General features: G+C 45.9%; 1 long non-coding RNA gene across 1 annotated transcript in view; it reads left to right on the top strand.

Moving 5' to 3' along the window:
* Positions 1 to 16,617, top strand: part of LOC134909076 (uncharacterized) — a 220,360-nt gene extending 203,743 nt beyond the window's left edge. The window contains exon 3 of the long non-coding RNA XR_010175838.1: positions 16,578 to 16,617. This is a non-coding gene — a long non-coding RNA (uncharacterized LOC134909076). The remainder of the gene's footprint in view (positions 1 to 16,577) is intronic.
* Positions 16,618 to 16,936: the final 319 nt, after the last annotated feature.

Here is a 16,936-nt window from a genome sequence, read left to right as displayed (position 1 = left end):
ACACAGTGAACTCTTAACAGATATGCATGCGATAGTAATACACTTTAAACCTTAGCAGGGAAAGCAAAACACGACACCAGATTTGTATTTAAACTGCTGGGTTCCGACACCACAGCATATTATTACTGAAAGGGGGTTACAATCACAAAGCAATACAATACAATTGAATAATGGCTACAGTCAATGGTACATACTTGTTTGAATTTCGTTGCGCTACCCAGTCTGGTCCTCGGTCATCTAGACAGATAACTTTGTGAGTCTTGAGAGAGAGAGAGAGAGAGAGAGAGACCAGGCCTGCAGCTGGCTCCTTTTATATATAATCTTCCAAAACTTAACACAATGGATACTGTAATCTCTTTGTACATTGGACACAGGGATTGTCATTTACAGTACAGGAGAGGTCATAGGTTGGTTTGAATAGGTGGGCGATGTCTGTTCAAGATGCACTTGTGAGTGGTCTCCTCTGGGTTCCCGCCGCATACCTAATGTACAGTAAATACAGTTTATATCTATATTCTGCTCCTGCACATAACTATTCAAAGGAACGTGCGATCTTCTGCAAACCAACACTGGAATATTACCCTTAAAATACCCTACAGCTGGATACCAAACACCACCTTGTTCTGTCCCCTCCTATCCTGTAAAGGTGAATCCCTTTGTTCTGATACCATTTAAACTGCTGTAACTTGCTGGTGTGATGCAGGGAGGCTATGTGTACATTTTGCGCTATTTGGATTAAATATGTAATGTGTTTTGATAGCTTTTCCATGCGTTCACAAACTCTACCGTAAATACTCATACCACGTGCTAATGCGCAGGACCGCGGGAGCGACCATACACAAATTGCGAATATGCGCACGCACAGCAGAACAAGTACATGCACGGAGGCCATCTGTGTGTAGTTTGTACGTGATGTGTGTACTGCAATATTTTTCGACTTCGACAGGTGGTTTCTGGCCTGAATAAGGGTGGGGATGACCTCCTTAGGAATACCCTTCCTGGCTAGGATACGGCGCTCAACAGCCATACCGTCAAACGTAGCCGCAGTAAGTCTTGGTACACATACGGCCCCTGCTGCAGCAGGTCCTCCCGAGGAGGAAGAGGCCATGGATCTCCTATGAGTAACTGCTGAAGATCTGGGTACCAAGCCCTTCTTGGCCAGTCTGGGGCAATGAAGATTGCTCGAACCCTTGTCTTTCTTATGATCCTGAGCAGGGGTGTATTTAGGGGTCCGAGCACCCCTGGCAAAGTAAAGGACTGGTGCCCCCCCCCCCCATATTTGAAATAGGGAAGGCACGTGTGCCAAAAAAAGAGGCGTAGCCACTCAATAGTACCCCAATTCAAATTACACCACAGTAGTGTGCCTTACTCACATTACACAGCACAGTAATGTACATTATTCACGTTATGCTATACAGTAGTACCCCTTATACACATTATGCCACACAGTAGTGCCCATATATATATATGGAAAGGCGTGCACGCTCCTGGAAAAGTGGGCGTGGCCTCCCAATTTTATATTATGATATCAAACTATAAATATATAATCACACCCCCTACACATGCGCACACACACAATTAGTAGCCTTACACACAATACCCATAGTAGTTCTCCTTACACATAATGTCCCCAGTATAGTGTCAGATGCACATAATGTCCCCCAGTATAGTGCCAGATACACATAATGCCTCTGAATATAGTGCCAGATACACATATGCCCCTACAGTGCCAGACACACATATGCCCCCACTGAGCCAGACACTCGTATGCCCCCACAGTGCCGGACACTCAAATGCCCCCACAGTGCTGGACACTCAAATGCCCCCACAGTGCCAGATACACGTATGCCCCCACAGTGTCAGATACACGTATGCCCCCACAGTGTCAGATACACGTATGCCCCCACAGTGCCAGAGACACGTATATGCCCCCACAGTGCCAGACACACATATGCCCCCACTGAGCCAGACACTCGTATGCCCCCACAGTGCCGGACACTCAAATGCCCCCACAGTGCTGGACACTTAAATGCCCCCACAGTGCCAGATACACATATGCCCCCACAGTGCCAGACACACATATGCCCCCATGTTGATTTTACTATTAAAGGCAGCACTTTTAGGTAGATTCACTTTTAGAGGCGACAGCTATCCCCCCACCCCCGTGTAGTTCCTCAACAGCAGGGATGCCCATTAATGATCAAAGAATGCCGCAGCTGCAGCCACTGTAATTGGCGCCGGGGTCCAGCACCGCACCACAATACAGACAAGAAACTCTACATAAACTACACCCCCCAGCAGCCGCTGCTGCATGCTGTGATTGTTACTGGGCATCCCTGCTGGTGAGGAACTACACAGGGGTGGGGGGATAGCTGCTGCCTCTAAAAGTGAATATACCTACTGCCCGCGGGTGGCACCTCTGGACGGCACCCCTCCTAGGCTTGCGCCCCTGGCGAGTGCCATCCTGGCCAATAGGAAGATACACCCCTGATCCTGAGTACATTTGGGATCAGCGGAAGTGGAGGGAAAACATACACTGACGGAAACACCCACTGGGTCACCAGTGAATCCACTGCTACTGCTTGAGGGTCTCTCGACCTGGAACAATATCTCTGAAGCTTCTTGTTGAGATGAAACGCCATCATGTCTATTTGAGGAACTCCCCAAAGACTTGTCACCTCTGTGAAGACTTCTTGGTGGAGTCCCCACTCTCCTGGATGGAGATTGTGTCTGCTGAGGAAGTCTGCTTCCCAGTTGTCTACTCCCGGAATGAATATTGCCGACAGAGCTTGTAGATGTTTTTCTGCCTAGCGGAGGATTTTTGTCGCCTCTGCCATTGCCGCTCTGCTTTTCGTTCAGCCCTGCCTGTTTATGTATGCGACTGCTGTTACATTGTCCGCCTGGATCTGCATGGGACGGTCTTGAAGAAGATGTACCGCTTGTTGAAGGCCGTTGTAAATGGCTCTTAGCTCCAGAACGTTTATGTGAAGGCAGGCTTCCTGTTGTGACCAACGTCCCTGGAAGTTTTCTCCCTGAGAGACTGCTCCCCAGCCTCGGAGACTTACATCCGTGGTTACTAGGACCCAGTCCTGAATCCCGAACCTGCGTCCCTCTAGCAGGTGAGAGCTGTGCAACCACCACAGGAGCGAAATCCTGTTTTTTGACGACAGGATTATCTTTCTGTGCATGTGTAGGTGTGACCACGACTACTTGCCAACAGGTCCCACTGGAATACTCTGGCATGAAACCTGTCAAACTTTATGGCCTCGTAGGCCGCCACCACCACCTTCCCCAACAACCGAATGCACTGATGGATCGACACACTTGATGGTTTCAATATCTGTTTTACCATTTTCTGGATTTCCAGAGCCTTTTCCAGCGGAAGAAATACTCTCTGAACTTCTGTGTCCAGAATCATCCCGAGGAAAGACAACCTTGTCGTCGGTTCCAACTGTGACTTTGGGTAATTTATGATCCACCCGTGTTGTTGGAGTATTGACAGGGAGAGCCTATTGTTGACATTTGGTTTTGCGTAAAGGGTTGGCTAAATAAAGCAACACTTTCGAACTATGGGGGCCACTTGTTCAGGTAGGGGGCGATCAACCTCGGTTCGGGTTGATTCAGTGGTCCGACCAATTGGGTCGGCCAGGTATATAATGTGTGAGAAATATGGAAGTCACACAGAAACTTTATGTGATGAATGGGAGAGAATGACTGTACATGACGGGGAGAAATTCCCAAGAGTAGGTAGCTTCAGCTCAGAAGTGTTACAAAATTTAAGGAGGAGGATATGTCTCATAAAATCAACAAAGAGACGAATCCAGCATTATGATTATTTACAGTTGTGGCAACAGGAGGGTGAGATACAGAGAGGTTTGGCTCAGGCGGCGGGATCTGGCTCTAACAGAAAACTGATTGCCACGGCCCCACCGCCACCATATATATCAGGAGAGAAGTTGATTGCGGAGAAAGACGCACTAAGGTGTAACACAAAATCACTTAGTAACTGTGTAAATGTTAATGATAATGTTAACCCATTAACCCATGCAAGTATTAACCCGTGCAAGTTGTACCCTGTTTTGAACTTTCCTCAGGAGTGTGATCAAGAGGACGAATCGGCAACGATTTCAGCGCTCTCTCTAGCAGCCACCATAGCAGAGACCACAGTAGGCACAGCTCCACCCACCAGATTAGTAAAGGCCCCTAGCGGAGGGATAGGTGAGGTCGTATCAACTGGTAAGTACGGCACCATGCATTATGCTGAAACTATTTCACCACAGCCTGTAGAATCTACACAGAATGAGGTTGTTAGAATTACACCTGTTAGAGTAATAGCAGTGCCAAATGGGAAAACAGACGCATCAGGAGCCACTCCCATTAGGAACATTGCCATGTACACTCCATTTTCCCGAATGGAATTAAGGACCATAGTGTCTGAATTTCCTGACCCTAGAAAAGACTTAGTTGCCAGTCAAAAATACATCAGAGACTTAGGTAACACTGCAGAGCCCAACAATAAAGACTGGCAGATATTGCTGAGAGCATGTTTACCCTCAAATGTCGACGCAACTCAATTTTTAGCTGATTGCGGACTAGATCATGATGTACCTCTTACAGATGTGTACAACCAAGATAATGTGAAAAGAATAAACTTGCAGTTAAAAGAGTATTTCCCAGCAGTAGCTAAATGGAATAAGATATTCTCCATTAAACAGAAGGAGTCAGAGACAGCTGCAGAGTATTTTCACAGAGCATTATTAGAAATGGCAAAATACACAGGCATAGAGGACATTAAAACAGACACAAACCATCGGGAAGTAGCAGTATCGGTACTGATGGATGGTTTAAAAGAGTCATTGAAGACTAGGGTACAGACCACACAACCATGTTGGCGAGGTCTGTCTGTGGCTACTTTGAGAGAGGCTGCTATTGATCACGATAGAAACATCACCAGACACAGGGAACAACAAGGTGATAAATTAATGTCAGTAAGTATACAGGCTCTGACCACAAGGCAGCCTTTGTTTGTATCACCAAATCCTGTGGGTAAGTCAAGTATGGTTACTTGTTATTCTTGTCACAAACAGGGACACATGGCACGAGATTGTAGAGTAAAGAATCCATGAAACTCATACCAACCCCCTAGACAACGACACGACACACGACATTGGGAGCAAGGTCCGCAGAAACGGAGTTATGAGCCACATACAGGGGAAACAAAAAGATATCCCCCAAACAGAGACTGGCATGCCTCTGGTAGTTCCCAACTATCTCCCTCACAAGTAGTTGCTGCCAGCGGGATTCAGGGAGGTCACCATACCCAATAGGGGTGTGGCCATACCTGTAATCTGCAGCCAGTAAAATTAATTGCCAACCTTGGAAGTGAACCCGAGATCGCAATTAATGTAGCTGGTAAAACTTTAAACTTTCTTGTAGACACAGGGGCGGCCAAGTCAGTGATAAATTCGACAGTGGGCATGAGAACCACTGGTAGGACAATTCCAGCCATGGGAGTAACAGGAGTAGTCCAGCACTACCCTGTTAGCAAACCAGCCGAGATTACAATAGGGCCTTTGCATACCAAGCATTCCTTTTTGCTGGCTGCATCGGCACCAACCAATCTCCTGGGAAGAGACTTACTGTGTAAAATGGGGTGCGTCATTTATTGTACTCCTGAAGGTGTATTCTTGGACATACCTGAGAAACACGCTCAGGAAGTGCGAGACATGTTAGACTCCCCATCAAAATTAATGTCACATACCATTATGACAAATAGGAATCCATCCCAAATAGAAGAGATGACATCTCAGATACCAGAGTCACTTTGGACAAAAGACGGACAAGACACTGGATTAATGGCAAACGTAGCTCCAGTAGTTGTACAAGTAAAAGATGGTAGGATAGCTCCAAAAATCCCACAGTACCCTCTGAAGCCAGAGGTGGAGTTAGGAGTTTACCCAGTAATAGAGCGCTTGCTACAACAGGGCATTCTGGTAAGAACGTCCAGCACTGCCAATAGTCCCATCTTCCCTGTTAAAAAGAGTGGGGGGAGGGGTTACAGACTAGTGCAGGATCTAAGGGGGATTAACAAAATAGTTGAGAGTCAGTTCCCCGTAGTGCCAAATCCAGCTGTCATCCTAATGCAAATCCCTCCCACTGCCAAATGTTTCACTGTTATTGACCTCTGCTCCGCTTTCTTTTCGGTACCTCTGCACCCTGACAGCCAATATTTGTTTGCATTTACATACAGAGGAGTCCAATACACGTGGACTCGATTACCCCAAGGTTTCATAGATAGTCCAAGTATATTTTCTCAGGCTTTGCATGATTGTTTACAGTCTTTCCAACCAGACAGTGGATCAGTATTGATACAGTATGTGGACGATTTATTACTGTGTTCAGATTCACTGGAAGCATCTCTGAAGGATACGAAACAGCTCCTGTTTCATCTTTCAGACACAGGACACAAGGTGTCCAAAGACAAGTTACAATTATGCCAAACTAAGGTAAAATATTTGGGACACTGTCTAACACAAGGACTGAGACACCTGACCGCTGATAGAATCCAAGCAATTAGAGACATGACTCTGCCACAAACCCAGCAACAGATCAGAACGTTTTTAGGAATGTGTGGGTATTGCCGTAATTGGATCCCAGGGTTTTCCATTTTGGCGTTACCTTTGCAGGAAATGGTCTCCTCAAACAAACCTGATAGGATTTCGCATACAGACGAGTCCGAAACAGCATTTGAGAGACTCAAACAGTGCCTAACGCAGGCACCAGCACTAGGTATGCCAGACTATGGGAAACCCTTTGAACTATACGGAACAGAAAGTGCTGGTTGCGCGGCAGGTGTACTAACCCAAAAACACGGTGATGCCAGCAGGCCAGTTGCATACTACAGCGCTCAGCTAGACACGGTAGCGCGATCCCTCCCCACATGCTTGCGAAGCGTTGCTGCGATAGCATTGCTAGTGACAAAAAGCGAAGATGTCGTGCTAGGCCACAACCTCACAATCCATACGCCACATGCAGTATCAGCCTTATTGAATTCTGCCCAAACCAGACACGTCTCATCAGCGAGGTTTACAAGATGGGAATTGGCACTAATGGCCCCCGTAAACATCACCATAAGGAGATGCAGTGCATTAAATCCTGCAACGTATCTCCCAGGTGTGCCTGGTCAGGCACAAAGGGTGGAAGGTGAGAGTGATGGGGAAGGAGGATTTAATACAAAGGAAGATACACATGATTGTATGGGATATTTGACCCAAAATTTTACCGCAAGGCCTGACATCAGTGACAACCCACTGGAAGATGCAGAACTCACGTTCTACACGGACGGTAGTTGTCATAGACAGTCAGACTCGGGAGACTTGTGTACTGGATACGCAGTCGTAGATGACCAAGACACCATAGAAGCGGAACCGCTAGGCCCACCTCACTCAGCCCAGGTTGCTGAACTGGTCGCCCTAACCAGAGCATGTGAATTGGCTAAGGGTAAGTCAGCCAATATCTACACCGATTCTAGATACGCATTCGGGGTAGTCCATGATTTTGGAGCCCTATGGCGCCTCAGAAATTTCATGACGGCAGCTGGTACACCGGTAGCGCATGCAGCTCACATAAAAAGGCTTCTAACAGCGATACAGGAACCCGACAGAGTGGCTGTTATCAAATGTAAAGCACACACATATAGCCAAGACCCGGTATCACTTGGTAACAGCCGAGCAGACGAAGCTGCTAAGTTAGCAGCTGCTACCCCCATACAGACAGACACCACACAATTGATGGTATTTAATACCATTAACACACAGAAGTTGTGTGAAATGCAAAATTCGTGTTCCACACAGGAAAAGGCAGTCTGGAAGGCAAAGGGATGTGGCCAGGAGTCCTCAGGACTCTGGACGGATGGACATGGTAAACCAGTGGCCCCCAGAGCATATCTTCCATGTCTGGCTGAAGCAGCTCACGGGCTGACTCATCAAGGCAAGGAAGGGATGTGCAAATTGGTAAGAGCCTATTGGTGCGCCCCAGGATTCTCCTCTCATGCGAGTAAAAGAGCAATGTCATGCCTTACCTGTTTGAGAAAGAATATTGGAATGGCAATACCTACAGAACCATCCCATATCCCACCTGCCGGCGGCCCTTTCCAGGTAATACAAATTGACTTTATACAATTACCCCCTTGTCAGAATTTGAAATATGTACTTGTTTGTATAGATGTTTTCTCAAATTGGGTCGAAGCATTTCCTGCGGCTACAAATACCGCTATGTTTACTGCTAAGAAAATTGTGCAGGAATTTGTATGTAGATATGGTATCCCTAGAATAATCGAAAGTGATAGGGGTACCCATTTTACAGGTGATGTCTTTCAAGGAATGTGTAAGTTGATGGGAATTGATAGCAAGCTGCACACTCCGTACCGTCCACAGGCGAGTGCGAAGGTCGAAAGAGTGAACAGCACTATTAAAAATAAATTGAGTAAAGTGATGGCAGAGACAGGATTGACATGGCCAGAAGCTTTACCCATTGTATTGTATAGTATCAGAACCACTCCCAGGTCCCCTCTTAATCTGTCTCCCTTTGAAATCTTGTTTGGTCGACAACCGCATGTCATGATTAACCCTCAGGATGATTTGAAATGTAACAATGAAGTAACTGTAAAGTACTTGATTAACATGAGTAAACAGTTAAGGAATCAGAATGATAGTCTGAAGTTGGTGATTCCTGATCTACCTGATAGTAATTGTCATGATATTGAACCTGGGGATTATGTAATGATACGGAATTTTCTACGCTCAGGTTGCCTTATTGACAGATGGGAAGGACCATACCAGGTCTTATTGACTAGCACTACAGCATTAAAGGTTGCTGAGAGAGAGACTTGGGTCCATTCATCCCACTGCAAGAAGGTTGCTGATCCAGAGAAGTCCCGTGATAAGGAACAGACGGTAGAGGTTGTATCACTGGAGTGTCTGTTCCAGGAGGACTGAGGCGGCACCTGAGCCTTGAAGACCGAGAGCTGTTGTCGACTCCCCACTCCCTTTTATTATTTTCCTCCACTTCCCATCCCCTCTCCCTCAAATTTCTTTTTCCTCCTTCTCATTCTTCTCCGTTTCCTCCTATAAGATGGACTTGCCCCAAGAGACTGTGATCCGGATTTTCCTGTTGACCATGATGTTGACCAGAGAAGTCTGTTCCGGCGAGAGTACCATGGAGGTCGATAGAGGTTCTGGAATGGGTTCTGATGATAAAGATGGAGGCGTAGTTTTCCAGGATCAACCTAACCAACAAGCAAAGGCGAGTATCAGAAAACGATCCGATAGCATTGACCATAGAAGAAATTGTGACGGATTGTTAGCTGAGGAAAACTGTATCTGTAGGCTCTGTAACAATGTCATCAAAGATGGGTGCATTAAGAAATGCCAATCCAGTTTTAATATCCATATGGACCGGCATCCATTGAGTGACTATCACTCCTTAGTGGGTAATGTGTTAAACAAAACAGATTGTTGGGTATGCTCTCAAGTACCTCAAGGTCATAGCAAATCAGGGCTAGTACCATTTCCTTTAACGATAGGGGAGGTACTTGAGTTAAATGGTGGGAGACCGGTGGACAGGAGGTTTAATATCTCCAGCCCTCCTAGTTTGAAGCTCCACCAATACCATGTGGATAGGTCCCTATTATGTTTCAACATCTCCAATCCCAGAAAGCTGGGAAATTGGGAAGTGTCATGGAGTAACCACACCATGACCTTTTCGCATAGAGCAGATAGAATGCCTACAGATACAGAGCTTGTACGCCACATAGCCAGTAGAGGAAAATCTTTCCGGTATAGGTACACCTTAGGAAATAGGATTACGAGAGTTGGAGAAGTATCACCAGGATACTGTGCACATATCGTACAACCTGATACGTGTATTAAGCAGATGGAAGAATTAGGGTTAGGAGAGTTCACCTGGAAGGTGTGTAATATGGTTATGTCCTTCTCCGTCCCATATGTTCTCCCCGATGATGCATATTTCATATGCGGGAGAAAGGCGTACAAGTGGCTTGCCCCAAACTCTGAAGGATTGTGTTATATTGGAAAAGTATTGCCTGAAGTAATGACTGTAACACATGATAAAATGAAAGACATACACCGTGGTGCCCAAGCTCCTTATACTCACACCCATTACGAGCACGTTGTTAAAAGGCACCTGATAGAGAAGACAGAGCATCCGGCCTCTGATCTGATAAGTGAATCCACCGGGATTCAATTCTTAATCGCGTTAGATTTCACCCGCACCACTAGAGGAGTGCTAAATTATAAATACATATCGGCGCTCGCAAATTTGTTAGATAATATCACTGAAATGTATGATGACACGTTTAGATATACTGGAAGGGAACTTCAAGCTTATAAAACAGAACTGGTGCAGCATAGAATGGTTCTTAATTACCTCACAGCAGTGACAGGCGGATATTGTGTTACATTGGCAACACAGTACGGCGTGAAGTGTTGCACGTATATCACGAATAGCACCGAGGATCCGGTCGAGGTCATAGACCAAAAGATGGACGATATTCTCCAATTGAAGTGGGAATTTCGCCGAAAACACAATCTCACTCTTGCTGCTGTAGGTAATGAGCTGACTGGTTGGGTGTCATGGTTGAACCCGCGAAATTGGTTCTCCGGTTTGGGAGACTGGGCTCAAGGAGTCATAATGGATGTTGGGAAGTTTCTCCTATGTATCTTAGGTGTTGTCATATCGATTGGATTGATATTTAGATGCGGTCAGGCTTTAATGAAGTGCAAACATCGTACCAGGGTAATGAGTTTGAGGAGTGAAGAAACTGTAATTAACCAGGATTTGATTTATGACCCAATGATAGAAATAATGATGTAATGAAAATGCGATTATACGGTCCGTTTCTTTCACCTGTTTTTCTGCTTTTCTCCAAGATAAAAAGACCCCCTTGGTCGAGGAAGTTGACGAGACGCTATACAGACAACGGATAGACCAAAGAAGAAGTTTTGACCACTTGAGATACGGACATTTGATGAACTTTGCCATGGATCCCCAGTTTCCCTAGAATTCTTAAACTTACGCTAGCCCAACATTTTTTGTAAATCTAATGGCATTGACAAAGCTTTTTGCTCACACCTAATGGGCAACACAGCGCAAAGAAGACGACTTTCAACTGATACCGAACAAAACTTCAACCGACAAATGTACATTAACCTGACATAGAATACCACCGCATTTACCGTAATTATGTCTTTTCTTCATTTCTACAACCCTCAGGTAATGACACACATAGTATAGGGAATACAGGCACAGATATCAGCAATCACATATTCCCCCATTCATGTATCATCAACTAAAATGTGCTCCCCATTTTGTTCAAAATCCGAAAAGAGCTCGGTAAAGTTTGACAGCCCATCCACAGACCCGTACCACGGGATAAGAAGGAATTCAAATGTATACTTCGCAATACCTCGAAGCTTGATTTACAACACGTACGGCACGATGATACATGACCCCCCCAAACATGGACTCATACACACATGCTTCTGCTATCTCACTAGGTCATACCCTCTTCCCACCTACTCCTCTCTCCTCCCTTACCCAACCATGGAAATGAATTAACCCCTGACATATATTTTTCTCCTTTTGAAATGTTTTAGAAGGTGGCAGTTATTATTGACTGCCAAAGGGTGGACTGTCAAAGTCAGAAAAATATCTCTATGCACACTACCATATTTGCACCTCACACAGGTCCGTGCTGCGCATGCGTACGCTCTCCCGTACGTGCGCATACTCACAGTCGCGGGCACCCGCAGGCGCATGGTATGCGTATTTACGGTAGAGTTTATGCGATCGTAGCGTGCGACTCAATCATTACATATTTTCACTAATAATGTATTTTGTAGATCATGGTCCCTTTGATAGATTCTGAAAGTTTGGTTAATATAGAATGTTTATGAACAGAGGAATCCCTCTTTGTTTGATACGAAGGGTCAGACAGGAGTAATACAGTGGTGTTTAGTATCCATCGGAAGAATATTTAATTAGAAATATTCCGGTGTTGGTTTGAAGCAGATCAATCGCTCGTGCGAATAGTTATGGACATAAGAAGTTTATGAACATTTACTTTATTTGCACTTTATTACCCATGCGGCGGGAAACCCAGTTTCCCTCCCACCTGAGCAGTTGGAAATAGTCACAGCCCACCTGTATGAATCAACCTATGACCTTTTGTTATAATGCGAAGCCGAATTCCTGTGTCCAATGAACAATGAGATTGTAGGGACCATTGAATTGTATTGTGTGTGGGGCATAAATAGGCAGGCCGACCGTATCCAGTTCACTCTCTTCAACGGTTCTCATTGCTGATAATCGGGAGCTGGATATCGAGGCGCATGCGATCGTTTCCCCTTGTGCGTAAGTTTTCTCCGTAATCATATTGTCTTACTGTGAGCCATCTCTCTCTCTCTCTCTCTCTCTCTATCTCTCTCGTATTTTCCTTTAATTGTATTGTATTGTATTTCCTGTGTAGTTTATCTGGTTAGTTGGTTTATGTTATATTGTAGTGTATCATTTGTACTGTGATTCCTTTTGCAAGTATAATAGTCATAATACATATAATAGGTTTTGGACCCTAAGCCCAGGTATCTGTGTATTCTTTATAAGGGTTAAGTATTCTCTGAGCGTCGGTGACGCTCAAGCAGCTTTGTAGTTAATCAGGTTACACCAGGTTGCACTTACACTCTGTCTCTACACTAAGGTATACTGTGTATCTCATCGTTAAAGGTATAGATATAAAGGTTTAACGTTGTAAGCGTCTCCACCGCTGGTGATCTTCTCGTGGTCCCGAGCGTACGCTACGCTATAGCGAATCATTACGTTAGTCGGCAGCCAATAGCGTACCTGCCTGTGATCACTGGGCCGTAAGCGAACGTGACGCTTGAGCGTCTCGACTACGGTTGAGCGATCGCTACACAACTTGCGTACCCTTACGGTACTTCTTACGTAGATAGCGTACAGTGTTCTTAGACCTCTTAAAGTGTTTTATATACGATAAATATTTAGCTTTATCAATCCTTACACATAACGCTCACAGTAGTGTTCCTTACACATAATGGGGGTAATTCCAAGTTGATCGCAGCAGGATTTTTTTTAGCAATTGGGCAAAACCATGTGCACTGCAGGGGAGGCAGATATAACATGTGCAGAAAGAGTTAGATTTGGGTGGGTTATTTTATTTCTGTGCAGGGTAAATACTGGCTTCTTTATTTTTACACTGCAAATTAGATTGCAGATTGAACACACCACACCCAAATCTAACTCTGTGCACATGTTAAATCTGCCTCCCCAGCAGTGCACATGGTTTTGCCCAACTGCTAAAAAATTTCCTGCTGCGATCAACTTGGAATTACCCCCAATGTATCCAGTATAGTGTCAGATACACATAACGTTCCAGTATAGTGCCAGATACACATAATGACCCCAGTAGAGTGCCAGATACACATAATGACCGCAGTAGTGCAGTTTCAGATACACATATGTCCTCAATAGTGCTAGATACACATAATGACCCCAGTAGTGCAGTGGCAGATACACATAATGACCCCAGCAGTGCAGTGCCTGATACACATAATGACCCCAGTAGTGCCAGATACACATATTTGAAAATACCAGACCAAAAAGGAATCCACAGCGCTGTTCTTAATGAATTCCCTTTAAACTTCAGGATATTGCTTAATTTCCTATAGCAGATCCTCGTAAAATATCTCTTATATGCACTCCCAGTTCTCAAATTTACGCAGTGGGGACCGTTTTTCAAATCCGCACAGCAGACGATAATTGAGGTATGGTTCTATTGGTCTCCACACAGTAATGCCCCTTGCACCGTATCATACCCCACACAGTAATGCTCCTTGCACATTAATATGGCCACACAGTAATGCCCTATACACCTTAGTATGCCCCACAAAGTAATGCCCCTTATACACGTTACACCACAGTAGTGCCGCTTATACTGTACATATTACACCACATCAGAACCCTTAGACACATTACACCAAAGTAGAGCCGCTTACACACATTATGCCATAGTAGAGCTCCTTATACACATTACACCATGGTAGAGCCGCTATGGAAATAGCTGTTAATTGTGGACTAGAGAGAAAGAGAGAGGACAAGAGAAAGAGAGAAAAAGAGAGGTGAGGCAAGAGAGAGAGAGAGAGAGATGTGAGGATGAGAGAAGGAGGGGGGTGAGGACAAGAAGAGAGAGAGTGGGCTGGTGAGGGGTGAGGACAGAGGACAGAGAGAGTGACAGAGTCAGCCAGGGCATGTATACATATGGAAGACAAGAGAGAAAGACGTGAGGACAAGAGAGAGAGGTGAGGACGAGTGAAAAAGAGATAGAAGGAGAGAGGTGAGGACAAAATACAAAGATGGGGTGAGGACAAAATACAGAGAGGGAGTGAGGACAAAAGAGAGAGAGGGAGTGAGGACATGAGAGAGGGAGTGAGGACAAAAGAGAGAGAAGGAGTGAGGACAAAAGAGAGAGCGGGAGTGAGGACAAAGAGAGGGAATGAGGACAAAAGAGAGGGAGAGGGAGTGAGGACAAAAGAGAGGGAGAGGGAGTGAGGACAAAAAGGAGAGAGGGAGTGAGGACAAAATAGAGAGGGGAGTGAGGACAAAAGAGAGAGGGGGAGTGATGACAAAAGAGAGAGGGGGAGTGAGGACAAAAGAGAGGGAGAGGGAGTGAGGACAAAAGAGAGAGAGGGAGTGAGGACAAAAGAAAGGAAGTGAGGACAAAAGAGAGGAAGTGAGGACAAAAGAGACAGGGGGATAAGGACAAAATATAGAGAAAGGGGGGGTGCGAACAAAAGAGAGAGAGAGGTTAGGAAAAGAGAGAGAAGAGAGGGGGTGCGAACAAAATACAGAGAGGGGGTGAAGACAAAAGAGAGTGAGGGACTGATGACAAAAGAGAGAGAAGGAGGGAGGACAAAAGAGAGAGATGGACTGATGACAAAAGAGAGGGATTGAGGACAAAAGAGAGAGAGAAAGCGAGGACAAAAGAGAGAGAGAGGGAGTGAGGACAAAAGAGAGCGGGGGTAAGGACAAAATAGAGAGAAAGGGTGGTGAGGACAAAAGGAAGAGGTTAGGAAAAGAGAGAGAAGAGAGGGGGTGAGGGCAAAATACAGAGAGGGGGTGAAGATAAAAGAGAGAGAGGGAGTGAAGTCAAAAGAGAGAGAGGTTAGGAAAATAGAGAGAAGAGAGGGGGTGTGGACAATAAAAATAGAGGTGAGGACAACAGAGAGAAGGGTGAGGACTAAGAGAGAGAGGTGAGAACAGAGGGACAGAGAGTGTGGGTGAGGACACAGAGAGTCAGCCAGGACGTGTATACATCTGCACTCACCCTGGCCAGGGGAGCAACACTCTCCATGCAGTGCTGATGCTGGCTGTGTGCTGTGCTGCTGCTGGCATCCTGGACTGCATGGGTAGCTGGACTCCTCCTCAGGACCAGGGGCTCAGGCAGGCAGACCGGTGCTTGTGGGTGGCCAGCTGCATGTAGTACCATGCGCCATCGCTCAACGTCGTGCTGCTGCTCCTAGGACTTATCTCCCTGCTGTGTGCTATGATGAGAGAGATAGAGAGAGAGAGGAGTGAGGGCAAAAAGGGGTGGGGGTGAGGGCAAGAGAGAGAGAGAGGTATGAATACAAGAGAGAGAAGAGGTAAGGAGAAAAGGGGGGGTTAGGACAAGAGAGAGAGAGAGGGTGAGGACAAAAAAAGAGAGAGGGTCAGGACAAAAGAGAGGGAGTGAGGATGAGAGAGAGATCAAGAGAGGGGGTAAGGAAAAAAGAAGAGAGGCGAGGAAAAGAGACAGAAGAGAGGGGTGAGGATGAGAGAGATAGAGGTGAGGTGAGGACAAGAGAGAGAGAGAGAGAGAGAGAGAGAGAGAGAGAGAGAGGTAAGGTGAGGACAAGAGAGAGAGGTGACAAGAGAGAGAGAGGTGAGGGAAGGACAAGAGAGAGAGAGGTGAGGACAAGAGAGAGGTAAGAACAAAAGAGAGAGAGAGGGGGTAAGGACAAAAGAGAGAGAGGGGGTAAGGACAAAAGAGAGAGAGAGGGGGGTAAGGACAAAAGAGAGAGAGGGGGTAAGGACAAAAGAGAGAGGATGGGATAAGGACAAAAGAGAGAGGGTGGGATAAGGACAAAAGAGAGAGGGTGGGATAAGGACAAAAGAGAGAAAGAGAGAGTGGGATAAAGACAAAAGAGAGAGGGAGTGGGATAAGGACAAAAGAGACAGGGGGTTAGGACAAAAGAGACAGAGGGTGTAAGGACAAAAGAGAGAGAGGGGGTAAGGACAAAAGAGAGGGGGGGGTAAGGACAAAACAGAGAAGGGGGGGGAGTAACGAGGGGGGTGGTATGAAGAACCAAAGAAACCTTTTGATGAACGCATCTAATTTTATTGAGGTCAGTTGAAAGGTTTCCTGATATTAGATGAAAGATCAACATATACACGCTACTGATACTGTTGCTTTTGTTCATTTCTTCGAATCCTGTGAAAGAATAAAGGACTTCCAGAAATTCCTGTGAATTGATAAGAAAGAAAGAAAGAACCTCCTTGCAGTGGCGGAACTAGCGAGCAGTGGGGCCCATGTGCGACAAAATGGCTTGCCCCCCCCCCTCCCCCTCCCATCCCATCCCATCCAAGTCCACCCCCTCACCCCTGGAGAGGATCTGGTGAGGGGGGGCCTGCTCAGGGAAGTGGATACCTAGCAACAGTGCCGTAACTAGACATTTTAGCACTGTGTGCAAGAAATGGCATCGGAGCCCCACCCCTGCATGCAAAATAGGGGCAGTGCGCGCCATAGGCGCGCGCAAAAATACATAGTGGCGTGGCTTCGTGGGGAAGGGGTGTGGCCACAAAATAA

This window comes from Pseudophryne corroboree, chromosome 4 (genome assembly GCF_028390025.1).
Source record: "Pseudophryne corroboree isolate aPseCor3 chromosome 4, aPseCor3.hap2, whole genome shotgun sequence".
Lineage (NCBI taxonomy): Eukaryota > Metazoa > Chordata > Amphibia > Anura > Myobatrachidae > Pseudophryne > Pseudophryne corroboree.
Note: the sequence above shows the minus strand (reverse complement) of the source record. Positions and strands in the feature narration are given on the sequence as shown.